At 44.5% G+C, this 26,440-nt stretch overlaps 1 protein-coding gene across 3 annotated transcripts in view; it reads left to right on the top strand.

The window, feature by feature from the left end:
* The first annotated feature begins 18,215 nt into the window (after positions 1–18,215).
* Positions 18,216–26,440, top strand: part of WIPF1 (WAS/WASL interacting protein family member 1) — a 74,412-nt gene continuing 66,187 nt past the window's right edge. The window contains exon 1 of one of the 3 annotated variants that reach the window (XM_039339306.1): positions 18,216–18,661. The gene's annotated coding sequence lies outside the window, so the exon portion shown is untranslated. Of the gene's footprint in view, positions 18,662–24,839; positions 25,112–26,440 lie in introns of those variants that run through there. The other 2 variants (XM_039339301.1, XM_039339304.1) reach the window with 2 other exon arrangements.

Raw genomic sequence — 26,440 nt, 5'->3', positions numbered from 1 at the left:
AGTCGGTTCTCCTGTGGCGACCTCCACAGCCGATGCACTTGAGCGGAGCCGAAGAGCTTCCCTTCTGGTTTCCTTCCTTCGCGGGGTGTAGACGGTCGACTTCCTCGTCCGGATCCTCCTCTGAGTTTCGTTGGACGTCTTCCTGGTGCACGGACGCACCCTCTGCACTGCTTCTGATCGGCCGCATGTTCTTGACGGCGCCGCCTGCTGCTTCTTCTGCAGTGACTTCCCTTAAGGCGTCTTGGACGGATAATTCTTCCTTAGCGAAAAGTCTCTGTTGTAACTCTCGATGCCTTAACCCGCACACGAATCGGTCCCTCAGTCGTTCCTCGAGGTCCTTGAACTCGCAGGGCTTGGCGGCCTTCCGTAACGCGGCGATGTATTCCTTGGCTGACTCACCGGGCCGTTGATCCCTTTGTTCGAAGGTGTTGCGCCATGAGATAACGGACACCTTGGGGTGGAAGTGCTCTTTCAGCAGCTTCTTCAGGTCTGCGTAGCTTACAGACTCTACTGGAACAGGTGCTGCAAGAGTTTCTGCGATTTCGAAGGCGTCTTGGCCGCAAACGCAAAGCAGGGTGGCGGCCTTCAAGCTATCTTCCCTCACTTGGTTTGCCTTGAAGTAGTTCTCTCCTTCTGGATACGTAGGCCTCCCACCGCTCTGGATGTGAGACCGTCGATTCCCGAAAGCTTCCGTTTTTGCCATCTTCGATCTTCATGAGAACGGGTCTATCACCAGCCTACCCCCGTAATGCGCACCTGATGGGCGGCAGCCGCCGAGTCGACGCCGTTCCTCTTCCGCCGCTCAGGACCCTTGGGTAAGCGTACTACTTTTTCCTTTCCAGGTAGTGCAAGGCATCCCACCGTTCGTCGCCAATTGTTGAGTCCCCGTGGCGGGAAAACAGACACGAGAAGCAGCTGGAGTTCTCAGTTCCATTTATTCAGCGTTCAGCTTACAGGAAGATGGCTTCAGCCTCGCCCAAACGCCTCGCAGCCTATTATATAGGCAACTCCCGGGTAAATGGGTTACTTTTCCCGCGCCAGCACCCGCGCATGCGCACGGCGCTGGCGACAGCCTGTCTGGTCCCGGGCAGCTTTGCACCTGCCCGTGACTGCCTGCAAACGCCCGAGCCGTTTGCAAGGCTCGGGACATAACACCCCTTTCCCCCGGGCTAAAACTACTACCAACATACAACATTTATTTTATATGACATTTTGCTCCCCAGGGCTCCCACTGATTACTGGCTTTTGCCTTGCCAGCCATGTTATGTAATCTTCTAGATACTTAGGAGATTTCTTTGCTCTCTGTGACCTTCTTAGCTCTGGGTTACTGGCATAAGTCCCCTGACTGGAGGGAGGCGTGAGCCTGTTCTCTCTATTGTGCCCTGGTGTCTTCCAAGGACTGTGCCCAGATGCCTGGCCTGCTTGCTTGCCCACCGGGTCTCGTCATGCCATGCTTTCTGTTGCTTTGTGACTGGTTGTCCTACCTAGCTGTAGACCCTCAGGCCCCTTGAAGTGATGCACTGCTGGGCATCTCTGTAGAACCTCCTAGGTCAGTCCAAAGACCTTCAGGAGCTGTCCATTCCCTGAACCCCATTCTGTGCTCGTGCTCGTGTTGGTTTTTCTGTACTTTCCCAAAACTCAGGTGTTCCTGATTTGTGCTAGGGTTGTTGTAGTCGGGACTTGGCTCCTCTACAGCTCTGTGTATGTTTTGACCCCCTTTAGGATTTGGGTAAGGTCAGCCAACCTTGGGAACTGTGTGCCAGCTCTCTTGCGGGGAATGATTTGTTGGGATGCCCCCGGGTATCCTCCGTTGCTGGAGTGCTGTGTGATGTGTGTGGAAAGTGAGTATGCCCCCCGGGTGACTCCCTGGCTGGAGTAGGCGTGAGTGCCTGTTGTGTGGGTAAGCTCCATGACTTTCTTTTCGGAGCAATTGCGGAACCCTGGGATGGGCCATTTGTGGCTCCCTCAGTGGAGATGGGCAGTAGCTCTTGCCCTTCCCTTTGCTCCCAAGGGTCCCCCTCCCCCCCTGGAAAAGACCCAGGAGTCTCAGCAGAAAAGTCTCGCCTAGAGCGAAGTTGGTCGATGTGCCGACGTAGGACACGACCGTTGTCCAGGGCAACCTCGTATGAGAGAGGACCCGTGATCCTGGACACAGAAGCGGGGACCCATGTATGACCAGGCCCGTAATTGCGAGCCCAAACCGGGGCACCCCCAAGTAGTCGTCTAGGTGCCCTAGGATGTGAGTAGATGAAGGCAGTCTTGTCCGGATGCAACCGTCAAGTCTAGTATTAAGTTGGCGCCCCCCAACGAAGTCAGCTGGCTTCTCCCTGTAGAAGTGGAAGATGGTTTGGTGGCGAATAAGAAAGGAGAAAGTCAGCCACCTGTGATGCCAGTGTCCCCGTAGGTGAGTCTCTTCATTGCTCCTTATGGCGTGCGCACCAGGCGGCACCATACCGTTTGTGGAGACGGGTGAAAGGCGCAGACGTGGTCTGACAAATCAGGTTTTCCTGTAAGAAAAGCTTGGAATTCGTAGGAGGGAATTGAGGGCCGTTGTCGGACACAATGACTTCTGGCAGCCCGTGTGCAGCAAAAATCCCCCTCAGTACCTGAATAGTCTTTGCAGTGGTGGTGGATGAGACAGGCACAACCTCAAGCCATTTTGAATGGCTGTCAACAAGGACCAAGAAGAACTGGCCCTGAAAGGGCCCAGCGTAGTCAATGTGCACCCTAGACCATGGGGACTGTGTTTCCTCCCATCTATGCACAGGAGCTTGGGGCATCTCTGGGCGAGATCATTGGCACAGGTGGCATGCGTGTACCGTAGCCTCAATACCTTTATCTAAACCAGGCCACCACAAGTGGCTTCGTGCAAGAGCCTTCATACGAACAATGCCAGGATGACCCTCGTGGAGGGATTCTAAGACCCTAGTCCTCATTGAGGTGGGAATGACAACTCTGTTTCCCCAAAGCAGACAACCCTGAGAAAGGGACAGTTCGTTTCTTTTGGACCAGAAACTCTGAAACTCAGGACTAGGGCAGTGCTCAGGCCACCCGGACAGGACCCAGGAGCGGACACGTGAAAGTGTGTGATCTGTACCTGTTTCAGCGGTAACATCCCTGGCATTAAGAGGGAGCTCGGGCAAGGCTTGGATTGATAGAATATTGACAGCTGGCGCGGGGTCAGCTTCTACTACTGGCAGAGGCAACCTACTGAGGCCATCAGCATGGCCCATTTCTTTCCCAGGCTTGTGGAGTAATGAAAAATCATATGCAGACAAGAAAATAGACCACCTAAGCATTCTAGGGGAAATGATGTGGGGAGTCTGCTTACGTGTGGTAAACAGTCCCAGCAGAGGCTTATGGTCAGTGAAGACCGTGAAATGCCTGCCATATAGAAAATCGTGGAATTTTTTAATTCCAGCAACAACAGCCAGAGCCTCCCTGTCTATCTGAGCGTAGTTGCGCTCGGCAGAAGACAGTGTTCTGGAGTAGTATGCAATAGGAACCTGAGTTCCATCAGACCTGAGGTGACTCAGGACAGCTCCAACCCCGTAGGGGGACGCATCACAAGCGATGCACACAGGAAGAGACTCGTTGAAATGTGCAAGAACACTGTTAGAAGTGAGCAAGGCCTTGACTTCTTTAAAGCAAGCCTCATGTGCTTGTGACCACAGCCACACAGCCTGTTTGTCTAGTAGCCTGTGAAGAGGCTCAGCTACACTAGCTTTATGTGGAAGAAAAGAATTGTAGAAATTCAGGAGGCCTAAGAAGGCCTGAAGTTCGGCCTTAGACTTTGGCCTGGGTGCTTCTAAAATAGCAGTTAGTTTGGATTCAGCAGGATGAATCCCAGCAGCATCAATTTTGAATCCCAGAAATTCAGTAGAAGGCACCCCAATCTTGCATTTGTCTTTTCTGAGCTTGAGGCCTGATTTCCTGAATCTTAACAGGACAGCCCTAAGCCTTTCAGCTAGAATGTGTGTGGAGTCTCCTGCAATCAAGACATCGTCAAAGTAGGGGCAGACCCCTGGTATACCTCGTAGTGTGTTTTCCATTACGCTTTGGAAAATCCCAGGAGCGACATTCACTCCAAACTGTAGCCTTTTTACCTTAAAGGCTCCCCTGTGGGTCACAATGGTCTGAGCTATAGCAGCATCATCATCAACAGGCAGCTGTTGATATGCTTGAGCTAGGTCAAGCTTTGCAAAAACACGCCCCCCCTTGAGAGAGGCCAGGATGTGACTGACCACAGGAACAGGATAGGCATGTTGCTGCAATGCCTTATTGAGTGTGCATTTGTAATCAGCACAAATACGAATGTCCCCATTTGCCTTTAGAGGCGTGACAATGGGGGTCTCCCACGGGCTGGAATCAACAGGTTCTAGGATTCCCTGTTGGATTAGTTTGTCTAATTCAGTGTCAATCTTACTTTTTAAAGCAAAAGGGACCCTTCTTGCTTTAATCCTAATGGGAGTGACAGTGGGGTCTAGCTTTAAGGACACAGGTGGTCCTTTGAATGTGCCCAGCTGGGGGCTGAAAACATCTGCAAATTCTTTGCAGACTTCCTGTAGGTCGAGTGTTTGTAAGCTGTTGAGTCCTGTGACGTGTATCCCCAGGGCCTCAAACCAATCGAGTCCTATGAGACTCGTTCGTTCACCCCCTATTACTAATAAGTCTAGTGGACCTTCAAAACTCTTGTATTGCACGTTAAGGGTGGCCTCCCCCTTAACACACACTCTTGAGTTCTGAAAATCTGTTAATACAATATCAGAAGGCCTTAACTTGGCCTTAGTCCCACTACTGGAACAAATCTTCCTAAATGTATGCAATGAAATGATGGAAAGGGCAGACCCTGTGTCTAGTTCCATAGATAATGGAACCCCTTGTAGCTTCACGTTGAGTGACAGCTTTTTCTTCATGGGCTTGTGTGTGCCTGTCCTACAGATGCTTCTTCGCGAAGCGCAAAAACCTACCCTATTCTGGCTGGGGAATCTGGTACCCTTCAGGCGTTCTTCTTGGGGTTGTGCCTTTCGTCGGCCCAGGCACACAGCTGCAATATGCCCTTGTTTACCGCATGCCCGGCAGGTAGCGGAGCGGAACTTGCAGTCGGTTCTCCTGTGGCGACCTCCACAGCCGATGCACTTGAGCGGAGCCGAAGAGCTTCCCTTCTGGTTCTCTTCCTTCGCGGGGTGTAGACGGTCGACTTCCTCGTCCGGATCCTCCTCGGAGTTTCGTTGGACGTCTTCCTGGTGCACGGACGCACCCTCTGCACTGCTTCTGATCGGCCGCATGTTCTTGACGGCGCCGCCTGCTGCTTCTTCTGCGGTGACTTCCCTTAAGGCGTCTTGGAAGGATAATTCTTCCTTAGCGAAAAGTCTCTGTTGTAGCTCTCGATGCCTTAACCCGCACACGAATCGGTCCCTCAGTCGTTCCTCGAGGTCCTTGAACTCGCAGGGCTTGGCGGCCTTCCGTAATGCGGCGATGTATTCCTTGGCTGACTCACCGGACCGTTGATCCCTCTGTTCGAAGGTGTGGCGCCATGAGATAACGGACACCTTGGGGTGGAAGTGCTCCTTCAGCAGCTTCTTCAGGTCTGCGTAGCTTACAGACTCTACTGGGACAGGTGCTGCAAGGTTTTCTGCGATTTCGAAGGCGTCTTGGCCGCAAACGCAAAGCAGGGTGGCAGCCTTCAAGCTTCTTCCGTCACTTGGTTTGCCTTGAAGTAGTTCTCCATTCTGGATACGTAGGACTCCCACCGCTCTGGATGTGAGACGTCGAATTCCGAAAGCCTTCCGATTTTTGCCATCTTCGGATCTTCAGGAGACGGGTCTATCAGCCAGCCTACCCCCGAATGCGCACCGGATTGGCGGGCAGCTGCCGAGTCGACGCCGTTCCTCTTCCGCCGCTCAGGACTCCTTGGGTAAGCTTACACTTTTCCTTTCCAGGTAGTGCAAGGCATCCCACCTTCGTCGCCAGTGTTGAGTCCGTGGCGGGAAAATAGACACGAGAAGCAGCTGGAGTTCTCAGTTTCTTTTATTCAGCGTTCAGCTTACAGGAAGATGGCTTCAGCCTCGCCCAAACACCTCGCAGCCTCTTATATAGGCAACTCCCGGGTAAATGGGTTACTTTTCCCGCGCCAGCACCCGCGCATGCGCACGGCGCTGGCGACAGCCTGTCTGGTACCGGGCAGCTTTGCACCTGCCCGGGACTGCCTGCAAACGCCCGAGCCGTTTGCAAGGCTCGGGACATAACACATAGTATGAACTCATCCACCATCTCATGCATTCCCTGAATTGTTGAACAATTGGGTGAATTGGCTGTGTGAATTCATGTGTGAAGATAACAGGTGTGTGGGCAAAGAACAAGGATGGCAGCTTTTATAGTGTGGTTATGGTTGATTTTATTTACACCAATGTGTGCATACATATGCTCCCAAGGATCTTGGCTTTGAGAAGGTTTTGTTGTTGTTGTTGTTATTGTCCTAAGAAATGGGCCTTAACTGTTGTCTCAGAAAGGAAATGGCTTCAGAATCTAGTAACCTTGAATCAGAGCAGCCTGCATCTTCACCACCTCCCTCATGCTGTTGAATTTAGAACTTGTCTTGCTGATTTACCAGCAAAATCAAGTCATTGTAAGATCTGAAGTTTTCTATAATCTCTGCAACTGTAGCCAGAAAAGTGGGATGACCACAGGGAGGCAATTGTTATTGATAGTGTGCAAATAATTTCCTAGAAAGACCCCATACCCTGATGATGACCTATTTTATCTACTATCTATTGATTCAAGCTCTATTCATTTCTGTTCTATGTTTTCCACCCTAATTTTAGGGGAGATGGATATTTTGATGGCAATAATTTATATTTTAAATTATATAAAGCTGGTGGCACAGTGGTTAAAGTGCAATATTGCAGGCAAACTCTGCCCACAGCCTGGAGTTCAATCCTAATGGGGCTCAAGATTCAGCCTTCCATCCTTCTGAGGTCAGTAAAATGAGGACCCAGATTGTTGGGGGCAAAATGCAAATAATGCTTCTTCATTGTAAACCCCCCAGAGAGTGCTGTAAAGCACTATGGGACAATATATAAGCCTAAATGCTATTGCTATATTCTAATATGCATTAAATATATATCATCTCAATGAGGGTTATGGTTTAATTTAAATCTACAATGAATCCTGGCTTGATTTTCTAAATTTGTCAATGAATTGTGCTTGACTGACCAGATTTTGTTGCAAATGACAGGGTATACATTTTAAAACATTCTCTGGTTGTGCTCCTCCCGTTGTTAACATAGCATTTTCAAATTTCTCAATTCTTTTGCTCTCTTGAAGTTTATATTTGTCCTCTTTGCTGTGGTTTCCTCTCTCCCAGAGGCAACAGGAGCCTTATGTGGAAACTGACTAAGCAGTTCCTGTTTTCATGTTTATAAGAAAAAGCTGAAGATGCTGACAGCAATAGACCGTGTTTAACTTAAGGGCATTCTAAGTTTCCTCCAGCAAAATTCAGCCACCCAACCATTGGAAAGCTCCATCTGGCACAGTGTTTCTCAAATTTGACCAGAATTCTGAAAATCCACACATTTTATGTTAAAAACTTTGAGAAATACTGATCTAGCATAACCAAACTCTTTCTTGGATACTGGAAGAGCTTATTCATTCTGAACCAGTATCAATGTGTAAGAACCATTTTAATAATGCAATGTTTCAATTGAGCCTTGCTGTGTAAGGATCCCTAATATGATCTGCTTAGGTTGTTGGATAATTGCAAATACTGTATTGAACTTGCCAGCTTTTACTCATTTTTTCTAACACAACACCAATTAGCAGGATCTATTTTTGCATATGTATCACCATGTGTACACTGCTTCATTGATCAAAGAAAGAAAAAACAACAACAGTGTTACCACAATAATGGTGGTAATAAAAAATAACAACAGCAAATTTATCTTTCCAATGTTTTATAACTGTTAACAGCCATAAGGGTCTGAACTAACAATGAACATAAAAATTGCTCAAAAATTGCTTCTCCTCAGCTCTCTCTTAAAAAAGAGACTAATTAAAATGCCAATAGAGGTAGCTCTCAACTTACTGCCCTGATGCTTAGTAATTATTTAAATTTATAACGGTCTTCCCCAGGAGTATTTACAACCCAGTTCTGAAATTCTGATGGACGCCCCTTCCTACAGTCACATGATTGCATTTGAGCACTCTAATAGGCAGTGAGTGATGGTGAACCAGATAAACCTTCAAAGAAGCAGGGAATTACAATGAAAGATCACCCGGTAACTGGTATCGTGCAGGGGGTAAACAAACTTTGACTCCAGCTCTTTACATGAGCAGAAAGAAAGTAAAAACTTAATGGAAAGTCACACCCAATCCCCACCTGAATCTTGATGCCTTTATTCCTTGCAAGTCTGCAGCATACTTGTGTATAGCTTTTGCCCAATGTGTTTATTTAAGAGGAGCTGAGCAGCCAATGTTTCTTCTGCAGAAAGTCCAAGGTGCAGGGGACTAAGGGTGCTGGTGCTCTGGAGGGAAAAATATGGTTCGTGGTCATAGACTATTTGAAAAAGAGAACATGCCTATGGAGATCTATGCTGAGTTGTTATGGGTGAATTCTGCATGAGGCAACATTCAGCCCAAGTACCCTGCTCTAAGAGACATAGCATCTGAAGTATTGTTCTAGCAATTGACTCACTTTCTCCGTTTGTTGCACTCAAGCCCAAATATGACAATGAATCTGAACAATTTAATAGGTGGAAAAGACCATTTCAAAAACTGGATATAAAATAAGGTTTATGATCTGTGAAGACTTGATTAGCTAAGCCCGCATACCTAAAAAGTGATCTAAAAAAAGTTCCCGAGCTGATGGAAAGCCTTTCAAGGAATATAATGAACCACCTTGATAAGCACTACCGCAAAAATGGTCATATAACCCTTTACTGGTAGAAGGAACATCAGTAAATAAAATTCACTGAAACAGAATCTGAAAGTCTCAGCAGGGAAGGGAGGGGCTTAGTCAATCATAAACCAACTGGCCTTGCAGGGGCAGTCTTCCCAGCAGATAGATATATCAGGATGAAACACATCCTGCTGTTTAATGATTCTCCTGCTGTTTAATGATTCTAGTTCCTGCTACAGTCCCCTTGCCTCTGGCACCAGCATCTCCAGAGCATCACTGCTCTCTCCCTGGTAACCGTAACTGAGGTCATTGGAAGTAGGAAATTATCACAAAATCTTTGGAGACTGCTGGAAGCAGGTGGGAACTCTTCTAAGCAGTAACCTCACCGATCCTTTTGGGAAGCTAATTCTAGGGATACAGGACTTTTAGGGATTCCATCCTTCCTGATGGAAATAAATATATATTTCTAAGAACCTAAATCTTAGTCTCTTAATAAGGGGTAAGAAGGTGAGCTAGAGGAACAAAAATACAGGCCACCCCAGGTTCAATTATGTATGGGTTTCATGGATAGGGCAGCAAAAATGGAACCTCCATCAAACAATGAGGAAAAGGTTAAGCCACACGAGCTGGTCTCTAAACTCAGAACCTTCAATATCCAATGAAATGATGCTGAAAAGTTCAACAATATTGAAAATACTGTTTCCCCACCCTGTTTTTCACTGGACACCTCAGTTCTGTATTTTAAGGGGTTAAGCCCTGAGGAGACGAACTATATTTATTATGATGATTGTTGGGTGCCTGCTTTACAAGAAAGGGGGCCCCAGTGGAACAATGGAAAAGCAAAAGTTTTTTGAAGTTGAGGCCTACAAGACAGGAAATCCTAGGGATATCATTGGCTGGCCAGTTTGGGGAAGCTAGACAGGTCCTTGTCCTTGTAGCTGGGGTGAGTTCTGATGTTAGACCAAACAGCCCTTTCAGGAGGAGCAGCAGATCAAAGTCCATTGTGAAGGAGAAGGAATCTCAAGGCCATCAGCTGATGGAGGATGAAAAATTGGGTTTGGCCCTGGTCATGTCTAAAATAGGGGGTGGAGGGAGTGGGAGAGAGAAGGGTGGAATCTCCACTTTGTTTGTAAGATTTATAGTATTTTCTCCACCACCGTGATTTATTTGAGCCTAGAGGATGGGAAGTGAGAACTGGCAGAACTTTAAAACCTTGAGCTCTACTGGGCCACCACTGAGCCAGAAGAAAATCAACTGGGTTCTCCAAAAAACATGATCTAGGCAAGAACAGAGAGGCCCAAAGAAATAATCTAACCAGATGGTAGCTAACTATAATTGGTGGTATGATAACCACAGAGCCACAGAATCATGTCCTTTAGGCTACGAGGAGCTGAATTACAATGTTTATTACTTTGATTTTTCAAAAATCCCATTTATACAAAGCTTGTCATTTCTCTCTTCAGTAGACCATTTTAGATATTCATATATTTCCGTGTGGTCACATTCAAAAGCTGGGAAGGGAAGGGGGCGCAGAGTCCATTTTGTTTGTTAAATTTATTTTTTAATATTTTTTTTTATTTTTTTATTTTTTAAATTTATTTTTTCCACTATACAAACTCTCCCTGTGGCCATTATTTCTCTGTGGACTGGAACAGCCCTGTCCTGCTAGCTTTAAAGTTGCTGTAACATGTTTTTCTAACATGTCTTGAGGCAAAGTAATTTGTAACCCCATGTTTAGAACACTGTGTTTTGTTGCTTCTTGAAGTGATATTATGGCATTTCTTGAATCATTATTTTCCTGTAAACCATCTCAATTTATTAGCTTTCTCTCAGGCATGAAAGCTACTGTAAACCACCTACAGTAGCTTTCATGCCTGAGAGAAAGCTAATAAATTGATTAATAAATCCTACTCAAAATAATCTTCAAATACTGTTTAATATGTATTAGATTTTTTTTTTACAAAACTACTCCAGTTATACTTGATGCTACAAATACAGTGCAAGAAACTGTCCTAAATCTACAAATAAATCAACAATATTGACATAATTGAATGTTTTGTTACTTTTCTTTCCATTTTCTGTCTTTCATCTATCATTCTCAAAGCCAATTGGTTTTTTTGACTTGTACTCTTCTGTGATAGGCTGCAGGGGAAAATGTCAGTGAAAAGCTTTTTTTCTGAAATTAGCCTAACACAGTAAATCCTGTTCTGCCACTGAATACTGCTGGTAAGGAAGGAAAAAAACAGACAAGGATTATTATGAGCAAATCATTAAAGTCAGTCCCAAATTGTTCTTGAGTGAACTATGCGCTTATCACAACTGTCCATTCTTAGTTTGGTTTATGTGTGTGTGTGTGTGTGTGTGTGTGTACACACACACCTATACACATAACATAACTGTAACCTCTCTAAAGTAATAATTTTAAGTGATAACAGAATAAAGAATGTTTTTGTATAAGAGACCTTCTGTTCAAATACTAGCCAAAATAAAACTAGGGAACATCAACAAGAAAGGCCTACACTTGAGATATCAAAAGGCTTTTCCCAGTTAGCATAAGAGCATACAAATCTACAGTCCAATCACGCTGGCTGAGGAATTCTGGGAGTTGAAATCCACAAGTCATAAAAGGGCCAAGTTTGAAGACCCCTGGTTTACTTCATCTGTATGGATGGTCTGACATTACCGGCATCCACAAGGGGAGCAAGTGACAACACCAAGATTGTAAAGAGTGCACAGTTGATATTGTAAGCTACCCCATCGCTCAGGTGAGATGGGCGGTGTAGAAATTGAATAAATTAATAATGTCATAATAACAGCATGCAAATGACTCAAAGGATGTACCGTGTGGTGTTTTGAGTCGTGAGAATGATGCAGTATGATGTAGCATATTCTACAGAAGGAGAATTTGAGTGTGACTTTTGTTGGCAAATAGCTTTAACCTTGCACTTGACTTCCTGTCACAGTAATTAGGCCTTCTGAATTAAGCTTGTTATGTTTTGCCTGAATTTTTGCACAATAGTGAAATTTATAGCTGCTATAAAGAATTCTAAGTGTGGTTTCCTGCATTTGTAATTGCTGATACAGGACAGGTCCCATAAAAGGAGCTCCTCCCTTAACAGCCTTCAGTGAATAGCTGAAACTAAACAATTGAAAACTCAACTGGCACAACTAGCAATGCAAAACCCTGATTATGGTTGCCATAAAGCAGTGATGGCGAACCTTTTAGAGACTGAGTGCTCAAACTGCAACCCAAAACCCACTTATGCATCATCGGGTGCCGGGTGGGTGTGGCCCATTGGCTGGGTGTGGCTGCGGTGGTAACAGCAGACTGGGTGGGACTAAAAAGTTCAATCAATCAATTCCAACTTTGCAAAATCTTTTTTTCCCCCACGAGAAATTGAAATTGACTGATTGATTAAACCTTTTTTTTTTTTTGCACATGGTGGCAGAGGCCTAAAGCGAAAAGGTTTTATAAAACCCAGCTGAAGGCCTAGGACTGGGGCGACGGCGCGTGTGCCCACAGAGAGGGCTCTGAGTGCCACCTCTGGCACCCGTGCAATAGGTTCGCTACCACTGCCATAAAGGACTCTGATCTAAGCCTGACCCCTCTCTCCTTGTAGCTGCATGGGACAGATCATAGATAAAATACTTAAGGTAGGTCCAGTGTTGCTCGTCTAAAGATCTGCTCTAAAAAAATAACACTTCAGGGGTGTTGGAGTTGGGCCTCAAGAGAATTTTCTCAGGAGCGCATCCCATTTTGTCAGCAACTGGACACAACTGGGGTTTGCCCCAGCTATTATCCTTATATAAAGCTATTTTTGTTTGATGACACGAACACCGGTGGTTGCTGTTTGAAGGTGCTTTTTGCTTAGAAAAGCAGGCTATAAATAATTTAAGAATATCAAATGCAATCAAAATAAAATAAAACAAAGATAGGCATTCTTTTTTTCTTTTCTAGATTAAGTGATGTGAAGCACAAAGGAGGGATGTGTTATATAAATCTGCAACTGTCAGACTTGGCAGGAAATAACGAGGATCAACTTCCTGTGCAAATGGCTAGCTCTTAGAAATTTCAGAGAACAGCTGGACAAAGCACATTGCCACCATTTATTTTTATTTTTATTTTCCTCCTGGCAAAGATCTTTAGCAGCTGAGAAGGGTGGGGTAGCAGGTGTATCCAAACTCCACAGCTGAAACTACCCAGGGCTGCATCATTTCCATACCAGGAAAGTTACAGTTGCTAAATATCTACCTCCTTTGCAGCTGTTAAAGGCACAAGAAAAGGTTTTGCCTCTTCATCTTTCTCCTTACACAGCAAAAATGAATAATGCCAATGAATGTTCATTGTCTAATTTTAAAGCCATCATTTTGAACCTAGAAAGGAACCCTGGGTTTGCTGCTATTAACTGTGTCCCACTTAACCCTCCCTCTCAAAAAAGGAGGGAGACAGAATGATATATAGCAGGGGTGTCAAACTCAATTTCATTGAGGGCCGCATCAGCATTGCGGTTGCCTCAGGGGGCTGGGTGGGTGTGGCCAGGGTGGGTGCGGCCTACTGGGTGGGCATGGATGGAGGGGGTGTGGCCTACTGGGTGGGTGAGGCCAGCTCTACATCATTCATGTCAAGGGTGCCTGTGGGGGCCTGGGCAGGAGTGGGATAGATCTGAGGGTCTCTGGCAGAAGGGGGTGGGACCAGGGCAAGTGCCAAGGCATGGTCCACTGGAGGAGCCTCACTGTTCCTCTCAGGCCATGCAGGGGGAGGCTTATGGAGCTAAGACTGAATGCGTTTCAGTATAGATGGCAACCACAAAATTGTACATTGGCTCCCAGCCGGCCTGGGCCAGGGCCAAGGCAGAGGGGGCCATTCCCTCACGGTTTCCAGGATGGCTTCGCGGACCACATGAAACCACTTTGCGGGCCGCATCTGGCCCCTGGGCCTTGTGTTTGACATGTCTGATATATAGTAAATTTAAGGACTTGGGCATCTTTGAAGTACCAATATGAACATTAGCCTGACAGCAGTTCAAGGGGCTACTCTTGAAATGTTAACTCTGATTTTCCTCCCTGAGTACCATATTAAACACAGAAACAAACCAATAAAACAAAAGAAAATAAGGAACAAAAATCTTCATGTGCTTTCTGTCATTTTTATAGGGAAATGTGTAAATGTTGTTAAGATTCTATAACCAGGAAGTAGCAAGACATGCAGAGGTAGCAAGGAAGATTAGTCAGTGAACGTCAACTTTAAGAGGCTGAATTGTATCTTTAGAGCTGCTGTATATGTTTATGCATAAAGGCATTTATTTAGTCATTTTATGAATATTAAATGAATGAGTCTCAAAGACAAGGTCTATGCTTAAAGTGTTTATCATAGTGGCACAAAGTTTAGGTTTTATTAAAAAAAACCAAGCCAAATGAAATTTTTACCATCTGCAGTAGCCAAATTCAGTAATTAAAGGTGTTGCCAGCACAAAGAGAAAAAGTCTATTGGAAAAAAAGAAGTGAAGGGTTGAAGAAACTCAAAAAGAACCCTCACGTTGACAATGTTTATTGTAAAAGTGGCAGAGAAACTTGAACAGTTTTTCAAGATTGATGCCAGCCTTTTGATGTAGGCCAGATCAAGAAAGACACCAGTGGGATTCCCGAAAGGCTATATTAGAGTTGTAGGATACAGTAACTGAATCTTGAAAACCTAAGTTTCCTGTCTCTCCCGTCTAATACTAAACAAAATCAAGGTGTTATTATTGAGTTTCTTCCTCAGGACAATATAATTTTTTCTGCAATACATTAGTTACCAGTAACTATTGTTTCATATGTTCATTTTTAAATTCATTTTACAAAGAATGAGTTAGAAAGCAAGCAGCTCTTATTTTCATTCCAAGTACTCATGGTGCATTCTACTGTATTAGCCCAGTGTTCTTAATTTGTAAAAACCTGACTTAAACGAACACCAACCACCAGCTGGGTTAAAGAAATTCTAACCAATAAAATGTGTGGTTGACTAGGATGTGATTCAGTGTGCCACACAAACATGGTTTTTGAAACAGCTGCATTTCCAAACTCCCTTCCTATTTAGTATTTTTTTTACAGCAGATTCCCCAATGGTAACACCAATCAGCAATCCTTTGTGCTATTTTGAGGATTAGAAGGTAGTCTAGTATAAACCTGCAGGATTTGCAACATCAAGCAGCACTCTACCCACATGAGTGTTCTGTCTCAGCCTCAAACAAACAATTCTAGTTTGTGAACCACAATTTATGGCAGGGGCACCATCTCCCTTAGCAGGTAAAACCTTATTATTTAATATTTATTGAGCAGCCCTATCAACTGTATAATAATTGAGGTTTAAATCTAAATATAATTGTAAATTATACTGTCTATAGTAGCTAGCCTCACACACACACACACACACACACACACACACAACTTTGAGATGTGGTCTTTTGTGTGCCATTTCAAGCATTGAATGCAGCCCTTGCTTCAAGATTTTGCCTTATATGTGAATCAAACTAATTGTGCAGTTTTATTTTCTGCCTCTGAGTCAGTCTTCGCTCCTAGTAATGGACAAATTCCTGAAGTATTTTCTTGGAAAGAATTCAGAAATGGATTGCCCTTGCCTGCTTTCTAGGGCTGAGAGTATGCGTCTGGCCCAAAGTCACCCAGCTGCTTTTAGACCAAAGGTAGCATTAGAATTCATGGTCTTCTAGTTTCGAGCCTTTAATAACATCAAACTGACTCTGAAACCATGTTTAAACATTCAGCCAATACTATCTACTCCAACCCAGTAATTTCTTGGTTTACAGTGGGTTGTATTGAGGGAAGCTGCTGAAAGTAAACAACTAAGCAACTTTGCAGTGTATTTTGTATTGTTATTTTTTTGCACTTCAAAGATGGCACCAAGTCTGGTTTGGGTTCTCAATCAAAAATCCTCTGTATATCCCAAACTGCAGCTAAGTTCAAACAAAATCTACCTAAACAAAATTCATCACCCAAATGAATACATATTCCTTTCTTTTTGCGTTGTACAGGTAGTCCTTGACTTACGACCACAACTGAGCCCAAAATTTCTGTTGCTAAGTGAGACATTGGCTAAATTATTTTGCCCCATTTTATGAACCTTCTTGCCACTTTTATGAAGTGAATCACTGCAGTTGTTAAATTAGCAACATGGTTGTTAATAAGGTGACCAACCGTCCTCCTTTTGGAAGGACAGTCCTCCTTTTTTGAGTTCTGTCCTCCCTTGAAAAGTGTCCTCCTAAATGTCCTCCTTTTCCATATACCGTCCTCCTTTTGGGAGGACAGTCCTCCTTTTGTGAGTTCTGTCCTCTCTCGAAAATGTCCTCCTAAATGTCCTCTTTTTGACGACTAATCTGCAGGGATTTTGTTTCCTCATAGAACGCTCAGAAGGCGTTCCGGGACCTTTTTTTTTTATTTTTTTTCAACTTTTGCATCTACTCCCCCTATTGGCTTTCGAAAGCCAATAGGAATTGCTGCTGAGCGCGCCAAAACACCCGGGCGGCAAACTTTGCACGTGCAAGTTGCAGGAACTTGCACCCCTCACTGCTACCCAACTACACGATCTCCTACTTCTTAGTTCCAAAGATAGCTGGAGGAGACTGGAGCGGTAAGTTTCACTTGATCTTCCCTGTTCGGTTCTACGCGGGGATACACAGGGTAGGCGGTGGTGCTGGGGGGCGGCTGGGGGGGGGTGGCTGCAGGACCAGAGCCGGCGCAGCTGGTGCTTTGCAAGCCGCGGGGCTGGCTCTACGGGGATGGGCAGGGGGGGCGGTGGTGCTGGGGGGACTGGTGGTGCTGGGGGGCGGCGGCTGCAGGGCCGGAGCCGGCGCGGCTGGTGCTTTGCAAGCCGCGGGGCCGGCTCTATGCGCAGGGTGGATGGTGGTGCTGCCCCAGGGTGGATGGCTTGGTGCTGCCCCAGCAGCTGGGGGGCGGCTGCAGGGCCAGAGCCGGCGCGGCTGGTGCTTTGCAAGCCGCGGGGCCGGCTCTACGGGGATGGGCAGGGGGGGCGGTGGTGCTGGGGGGGCTGCAGGGCCGGAGCTGGCGCGGCTGGTGCTTTGCGAGCTGTAGGGCCGGCTCTCCACGGCAGGGCAGCAGTGCTGGCGGGGCGGCTGTGGGCGGGGGCGCGGCGGGCAGTTGACCTTCCATGGGCTGCGCCAGCTGGTGGTCTACGCAGTGCTGACCTGCACTGCCACCACCTCACCCTGCGCATCTACATGGCCATCCTGGAGCGCCTGGCTCACAACACCTGCCTCCGCCGCCCACCCCCGTGCAGTCCAGCCGTGTAGATTTTTGGACAAGTGAGAAATCGAGATTGAATATTGATACTCTAGCTGCAGCACTTGCCATAAAATTCAATATGAAGGATATTTCTTTTTCAGATATTTCCAATATATTGTTAGAAGATGATACATTGACAAAAAATATTCATTCAATGGAAAAGTACTCATTTAAATAATTAATAGGCATGCAAGCATAATTACAATATAAAATGTTATTGTTACAAATGTTTTTTATTATGCATTTATCATATTATAGTGTATTCTGTATTATTGTTGCAATAAATACAATGTTTCTTTTATTTACATATTTTTTTCTTAAAATTTATTCGTGTCCTCCTTTTTGTTGTAAAAAAGTTGGTCACCTTATTGTTAAGTGAATCTTGCTTGCCCTTGACTTTGTCAGTAGGTCACAAAAGGGGATCACATGACCCCAGGACATTGCAACCATCATAAATATAACCAGTTGCCAAGCTGCTGAATTTTGATCATGTGACTAACCATGGGTATGCCACAATAGTCGTAAGTGTGAACAACGGTCGTAAGTCACTTTTTTCAGTGCTGTTGTAACTTTGAACAGTCACTAAATGAACTTTTGTAAGTCGAGGACTACCTGTATTAGTAATCCTCTTTTCTGAGGCCAGTTTGGAAACGGTCACCTACTCCTTCTCCAAAGCCACCACTCCAATCTTGCTCCTGATGTGTTCGCAAAGGCGACTGCCTTTCCACCCCAATTCGGCGTTGCTCCAGACAGGAGGCCGGCGACGCTAACAAAAACGACGGGCCGACTTTCCAGTTGCAGCAGCCATGGGGGAAAAGGGCGGAGTGAGGGCAATGGTTTCGGGTAGGACAGCGTTTCTCGCCCATACTGGGCCTGCTCCTTAAGGCGGGAATGAGGGACGACGTGGCTGGAAATCAGACCGCGTACTGGAAAGCGTGTGTGTGTGAGACAGACAGAGAGTCCCAAGGCAGAGCAAGCTCAGAAGCCCATCCTTCCTTTTCCTAGTATAGAAGAGGAGATGCTGGCAAAGTCCGCGCACAACTCCCCGCCCCTCCGGCTGAAAGGTCCCGGCTGCAGCACGGGAGTTGCTTCCTCCCGTTCCCTCTTTGGAAGTAGGGAGCCGGCCTCAGAGCCGGCCCCGCGCAAAAGCGCCGCCAGGGGAGAAGTGGATGGCTCCCTTCCCCGGCCTCTCCCCGCCCCTTCCCTTTTTTCCTGGGCTGACCCCAAACGCAGCGGGCCGAGCGAGAGGAGGAAGAAGGGATTGGAAAGGGCTCCCGAGGGGTGGGGCCGTCGGGCGCTCGCTCGCCTTCCTCTCGCCTTCCTCTCGCCCTGCCCCGTGGGCCGAAAGGGTTAACAGGCAGCTGACAACATCGAACCCGCTGGCTTGCCATAAACATCTGGGGGAGAGCCCTGGCCGGGAGCACTCTCTGAATGGCTCCAGACGGAAGGAAAGAGCGCGGAGAAGTTTAGGTTGGTATTTTTTCACATTGTGTGTGTGTGTGTGTGTGTGTGTGTGTGTGTGTGTGTTTTGTGCAGCAGCAGCAGCAAATAAGCATTAACTCAGCGGTGGTGAGTTTTGTTTTCTCAAAACTAGCGATCTGTGGTATCTGGATTGCTGGGTCTCTGCTTCCCTTCTTGTCGAGATCTTTTGCCGAGGGGGGAACAATTTAAACTCTTGTGCGCCCCGTGCCGATTCTCTCTTCTCCCCCGCCCCTCAAACTCCGGCCGATCTTCTACGGGCTCCTCTTGGATTCCCAGCGAGCCTTGATTTCCCCTCTGGAGCCTTTCCGGAAGCGCTTGTAAACAGCCCTTGCTGGTGGAGAAAGTATATATTTGTGTATGCATTTATTTTGCAAAGCGACTCTCTCGCTCTTTCAGTATTAGTCGGAGGTGCCGTGCTTTCGCTGTGAAGTTCACTGAGTGGCTTTAAGTACCGGGGGTGTGTGTGATTTTGTTGCTGCTCTTAATCCACAGTGAGTGGGTGGGTGGGTAGGTGGGAGAATGAACTAGCAAAGCACTGGAGGATACACCCAGGTTGACATCTTCATTTTTGCTAGTTTATTGCTTCATAAGCTATCCCAGTCACTGTCTAAATGTTACCTGGTCAAGTCCGATCCAAGCCATGGTTGTTGCATTCAGAGTTTGTAAAGATTTCCTTTCTGATGTCATCTCCACTCTTAAAGAAAGCGGGCAGATTTATTAGGTTGACTAGAAAAGGAAAAGGGGTAGGAAGGAGTGCTAGATGGGAAATGCCAAAAGGCATAGCTCATAATGCATCTCAGATACCACCTTAAGTTTATTTCTGCTGGACCTTTTTGTTTCATAAATATATTTTTGCCAGAGCTCATGTGTGAATGGGCCATTGCAATTTTTAACACCACAACTATCTGCTTAGCAAACCTCAAATGCAGCACAGGAAATGCCTTGAAATGAAAGGCAAGAGTACGGCAAGGGTGCCAAAGGATCAAGTTGTCCTGCACTATTTGTGAGTTTCTTGATGTTTGGTTTAATCTGAAGATGGCTTAGATTTTCTAGTGATTTGGAACTATCTGAGATTTGTTGCTGCTTTTAAAGATCCTCTTGATCTTTAAGTCTGCAGCATGCAAGCATTTCTTTCAATGAGAAATACCTATGTTTGCTTCCTTCTTTAGTATAATATCATAGCTGATAATAGAATCACTAATAGGAGCAAAGTTTTTTTTTAAAAAAAACTCCTTGCTGCCATCCTGGTCTTTTCAGACCAATTCTAAAAACCAACTTCTTATGGCTATTCTGAGCAGATGTTGCTTATTTTTATCCCACCTTTATTATTTTTATAGATAACTCAAGGCAGCAAAATACATAATATTCCTTCCTCCTCCTATTTCCCCCATAACAACAACCTTATGAGGTGGGTTGGGCTGAGAGAGAATGACTGACCCAAAGTCACCCAGTTGGCTTTCATGCCTAAAGTGGGACTAGAATTCACAGTCTCCTGATTTCTAGTTTGATGTCTTATAGGATGCAACAATCAAGTTATGTTCCTAACTGTAACCAAAGGTCCTTTACCTGTTTCACATGGAGAAAATTTCAGGTTTAATCTTTGACATCCCCTGATCCTGCAGGACCCCTCCCCCCCAAAAAAGCTACTTTCTGAAACCTTATGCTAAGTTAGGTCAGTTTTATGCTAAGTTAGGTCAGTTTTAAACACAGTTTGCTAAATAAGCCAGAGTTAGCTGAATTCACACAAATACTATGTCACTTGTAGCCCCAATGGTCCCTGGCTATTGTTGGTAGTACTGTTTTGTACAACTGTGAGGGAAGAAAAGTTGAAAAGCTAAGTGCTTGTCATAAATTGTGCCATAACTCCATTTTGAAAACAAAGGCACCTCTTCCAACTCTAAAAGGTGGGAGGGAATTTTGCCCTGCCTACATAGCTGACATCGCCCTTTCTCTGCTGGGCCCACAACTTCTTCTAACTTAAGGTTCCAACTCTTATTAGAGTTTAGAGTAATGTACAAACTTACCCAGAGGATGCAGGTGGACCACAGATCTGGCATGGTACAAGACAGTTTCCTGCTGAGGCCATTTCATGTGGCCATATGTTCACCACCACTTCTGCAGTTTGTCTGAGACAGTGCTTGGGAAGTGCTCTGAACTTGCAGGCATTAGGAAAGTTATTGAAACTGTTGCAATGTTTGTTCCTTTTTGCTATTTGAGCAATCAGTCGTACAACTGTGTTTCTAGTGGTCGGCAAAGCTGTACGGCTTGTTCTTGAGGTATAGGAAGCCTGTGTTGAAACTAGATGGATGTAATGGGGGGAAAAATAACAGGGAGCCTCAGAGATTTAAGTCTGGTAAAGCAAAGGGGGATCTGAACAAGCTTACAAGCATTCATTGAATGACCATTCAAAATTAGCACTGAAAAAGTGAATTATGACTGTTTTTCACACTTATGTCCATTGCAGCCTCCTCATGGTCACGTGATCAAAATTTGGCCATTTGAGAATTGGCATGTATTTATGACAGTTGCACTAGCCCAGGATCATGTGATCACCACTTGTAAGCTTACCAGCTGGCTTCCAACAAGCAAAGTCAGTGGGGAAGCCAGATTCATTTGATGGCCATACCATTTACTTGGTTTGCTTAACCACTGTGGCATAAAGGTCATAAAATGGGGCAACACTCAATATCTGCCTTTCTTAGCAACGGAAGTTTTGGCCTTGGTTGTGCTCATAGGTCGAAGACTACCTGTATACAGTACTACTAAAATTTTCATTGTGTTTGCACCCTCACTTCAGTCCAACTAGGGCAGTGGTTCTCAACCTGTGGGTCGGGACCCCATTTGGGGTTGAACAACCATTTTACGGGGGTCGCCAAACAATGTAGTCCGCCATTTTTTTTCCCTTTTCCTTAGCTGTGCTACTCCCTTTTATTCTATTGGCTTTTGAAAGCCAATAGAATAGACTCTTGAATAGAGTCTAATTCTATTGGCTTTCCAAAGCCAATAGGAATTGTCCAGGCTGTCTCTGCCCTGCTGAGCCCACCAAAAGTCCCATTCTGCAAACGGTGCTGCACCAGTTGAGTAGTCCTCGACTTACGACCGGTTGAGTAGTCCTCGACTTACGACTGGTTGGGGGTCACGGCATTACAAAGGTTGAGAACCACTGAACCAGGGCATTATACCACAACAGTCTTTGAATCAAGGCACCTAAAATTCAGTAAATTAAAAGAATGCGTAAAAAATCCAGGACCTGTTACTCCTCTAAAATCAACATTTCTACAGTGTTCAGCCCAGTTTTGTTTCCAAAGTTGTGTGTGTTGTAGCATTTCTGCAGTCACATGATCATAACTTCCAACACTTCCTGCTGGTTTCCCAGAAGCCAAGTCAATCAGGAAGCCAGCAGGAAGTCGGAAATCTGTCCTGTTCCCATTGTTTTTGTGCCTACCTGTAGGCATTCTGTTTTGTGTAGGTAAATATTGACTTACCTGTTGTTTGTTTGCCACTACAATTATTTTCCTATTTGTGACACAATCTTCCTTTAGATCAGTGGTTCTCAACCTGTAGGTCGGGACCCCATTTGGGGTCGAACGACCATTTCACGGGGGTCGCCAAACCACGCTGTCCGCCATTTTTTTCCCTTTTCCCTAGCTGTCCTACTCCCTCTTATTGGTGGCCACACCCACTTGGGGGTCACCACAACATGGGGAACTGTATTATGGGGTCACGGCATTAGAAAGGTTGAGAAACACTGCTTTAGATGATCATGGGACTGTCCAGCATCGAGGTAAAATAAATGTGGTCAGCCTAAAATGTATAATTCATTTTGGTCATACCAAACTTTCTCTCAAAAGAAGACCCAGTGGGTGACAAGGTTGTCTAGTATTTATAGAAAGAAGAGGTAATGAAAAGAAAAACCAGAGGAGCTGGCAAAAATGGAAGCAGGATGACTTACTTAGCACCAATAACCTGCTTGGTTTCAACAAGTTTCCTCTTTGGTGGTTCTTGATTGTCTTTCTTCTTTTTCTCTCTTCCTTCAGTTGTTGTTCCTTCTGATTCCTGTGAGTATTTACTGGCAGTGCATGGTTTTCTAGCTTCTTTTCTTATACTGAGTTTTTTCTTATATTGAGCTGATATAAGAACATGTGAAAAAGTATAAGAATTTAAAGGGCATAGGCAAGGGAACATATGAAAAAGTATAAGAATTTATTCCCGGGCATAGGCAAGGGAATTAATAATGATTTAAACATTGACAAGATTGTGACTCCAGTGGATTATAGTCCAAAGAAAGCATTCATAGTATTCATAGTGTCGATTTTGTGTGACTCACACATTCTTGTTTTCTATTGGAGTCTATTAGCTATTTCTTTCCATACCCAAATAATGGATTTTTCAGCCATTATTTGATGATACCCCAGATTTTCTGCAATTCTTTTCAATGAGTGAGGGAAATATCTGGCTGGTGGCCATGTCCCAATTTTCAAGCCTCTTGGTTTAAATCTCCTGATTATTCAGACCTTGCCCCTTACTTATCTTGATCTTGGTTTCTTGACATTATTTTTTCCAGTCAGTTTGGTTTCCCTGGGGAACTTCCCAAGCTCGGGGAAGAGAATGCTATGTTTTTGAAGAGATCATACTCAATCCTGTGTCTCCACTGCTTTAGCAAAGCCATTTTTGCTGTGGCTGCATTCTAGGATCTACAGATCTGAACTGGAAAAAAGTTCCTAACTCCTTTCTTGGAGAACAAGATTCATAAAATATATCAACCATGATGTTGTTTCGTTTGGTTTTTGTTTCCCATCTTGTGATTTATTGGGTAGTGCCAGATTTAGCAACTATGCCTCAAAAATGATGGGTTAGTGTGGCTAAGAATTTGTCATCCCAGTGGTGACTACATTGTCATAATAGTAGGAGCTGAAATGATCATATTTGGGTGCTGATAAAGTTATGCCTTGCATCTCAAAGCATGCAACTCTTTGCTATGCACTTGGGGTTATAATTTTAGATCCCATTCCTGGGAATAACTCTACTGAGCCGAGTGGATGTGCTGCCCTTTGAGAATGCTCACTGACCAAAAGAATTCTCACCAAATTGACCTCCCTTAGATTAGCTTTGTTTCAAATCCCACAGGGCCCGCTCACCATTTTTCAGGTTGTGCTTGCTGGGGATGATTGAATTTGCAGGTTGAGGAAAGTTGTACTAAAGTTATTTTAAATTTAATCTCTAAAAGTAGCTTTTAAGCAAGAGCAATATTCACACTATTATTTGTAGGTCATACAAAACTGAATCCTGGCACGCAAGCATTTTCTCCAATAAAAATGGCTGAGTTTACATATGTCATCAAGTTATGGTGCTTAACTATGTTTGTTGAATAAGCCAAAGTTGCTTGCTACTCTGAGCATAATCCATGGTTTTCAAACCACAGGGCTATTTTACACCAAGTAAACTCTGTTATGATTTAGTGCATAAACCCAGCCATAAAAACATGTAATTTTTAAAGATTTATTTTTCAAATTTGTGTATAACCCATTCAAGTGAATTTTCCCAGGGCTGTTCACATAGTAGTCCAAGTCACTATGCCATTTTTCTGACTTCTGTCTTTTCTGATTTGGTCAACACTACATCATTGGGTTGGGGGTTTTTTTTAGATTTTTTTTCCTACTCTTATTTTTTATAAATAACCAATTTATAAATACATTTATAAGTAAATGTGTACATACTGTTAATGGATTTCTGAATTAGACAAACCTGCATAATACTATTGCCTCCTATTTTCACCACAACAACCCTGTGAAGTGAGTTGGGCTGAGAGAAGGACTGGTTCAAAGTACCACAGCTGTCCTTCATGCCTAAAAGGGGCTAGAACTCACTGTCTCCTAGTTTCTAGCCTGGTACCTTAACTTCTAGATCAGGGGTAGGCAACCTTGGCTCTTTTATCACTCGTGGACTTTGACTCCCAGAATTCCTGAGCCAGCATGGCTTAGCTTGGAAATCTCTTCCTTTCCCCTCAGCATGGCTGGCTCAGGAATTCTGGGAGTTGGTCATGAGTCATAAAAGAGCCAAGGTTACCTACCCCTGACCTAGACTAAAGTAGCTTTTATTTTTTGACCAAGAGCCAAAAGAATCTGACATAATCTGACATAACAATCATAGCTTAACAGTAGCCTGAAAATCCAGTCGGTTTCTAGAGTGTAAAAATACTAGTGCTAATTCTGCCCTTGGAGCAACAGACTTTAGAGGAGGAGTTTAGGGCGAAAGTAGACTCCCGAGTAGGTTAAATACTGTATCTTTTGGGCTAAAATCTTCCATCCTGTCAAATGAAAAGTCATGAGATTTAGACTCAGTGGTCGGTAACTTTAGCAGATTTAAAACATCAGCTGTAAGCTTTTAACTTGAGTTCAAAGCAAAAAATCTAAGCAGCAGGTTGAATTTGCCAGTTTGGTAAGTACACTGTAAACAAAGAGGAAATGTATCTGAAAGTTCAGGTGACAAAATCCTTTTGATATTGGATGAACAAAAGTTAAGTATACGAGAGGCAAAAACAATTTTCAGAAGTTATTTGGCACAGATGTGCCGCAAAGATCCTGGCATGCATTCACTTATTCTAGGAAGCCATGTGTTGTTTTTGCCCTCTGAGATGGTCTTTAATTTATTTTCTTTGGTTGCAAGAGTTGTGAAATGTGCAGGGGGGTTGTTTTTTGTTTTGAAATTGCAATGAATAGAAATAGTTTTTCTACAGGTTTCTTAGTGTCAGAGTGTTATAAGGCATTGTTACAGAGCTGTGGATGATACACTCAGTATTATCGTTGTGTAAACTAATAGTGAAACAGCTGTGAAAGAATCTATGATTGTGTTTATGTGATAACATGCAAATTACCCCAAACCACTGTTGGCCTTGATGGCAATGTGGCTGTTTCTGAAGGCCATCTGCTGGGAGACTGATGAGCTGGCTTCCTTGTGCAGTTGGCTGTATTGACCCACTGGAATAAGTAGGTCAGGGGTCCGATCCAGCAGGGAACTGCTTATGTTCTTAAGTTTTGTTGTTGCTAATGGTAGATCATGCCCACTGCCCTATTAAAGAAAAGGTAACCTGTGATTCAAATGCAGATAACTTCTTTCATTTGAATTGAACAAGCCTTAATATTTTATTTGCATTTCATCTTTTTCCTTCCCTGTGGTTTGATATTTGCAAGATGGAGTAAAGATTGAGAATAATATTGTCCTTGCCAGGTTTCCCTAAAGTGTATTGGACCACAGCACAAGGATATAAACTCAAGTGGCTGTCAGGATCCTGCCCCCCCCCCACCCCCAGATACTAAAGCACTCTGGCACCAAAATTTGGGGTTTTATTTGGGAGGGATTAAAAGGGGAAAGGTATAACTGTTGAAGAGATTTAAGCTATCCATTTAAAACATTTCCATTTAAAACTCCTTCTATTTGGAGGAGTTCAAAACACAGAAGATACCTTACATTTAATTGATATATATTATGATTCCTTTAATTTCTTCCAAACTCTCCAAAAAGCCAACTCTTATGACTTTGCCCATCCTGGTAGCATAATGACATCACTGGTCATGTCCCAATACTCTTATAACCTGCTCCCTTTTGGGACGGTTTTGTCTCAGCACATCTATTGAGGGTTTTGAGTTGAAGAAAGCTTAATATGCTGTTTATGTTCATGAAGTCAGCTTCTTGATTATCCTTGGGTACAGTACTTTCTTGACCTACGTTGTGTTGGTCATGGCACAAGAAAGGTTTCCAACAAGTTGT

This window comes from Crotalus tigris, unplaced genomic scaffold (assembly GCF_016545835.1).
Source record: "Crotalus tigris isolate CLP2741 ecotype Arizona unplaced genomic scaffold, ASM1654583v1 scf7180000017733.2605024, whole genome shotgun sequence".
Taxonomy (NCBI): domain Eukaryota; kingdom Metazoa; phylum Chordata; class Lepidosauria; order Squamata; family Viperidae; genus Crotalus; species Crotalus tigris.
This window is presented reverse-complemented; position numbering and strand designations above follow the sequence as displayed.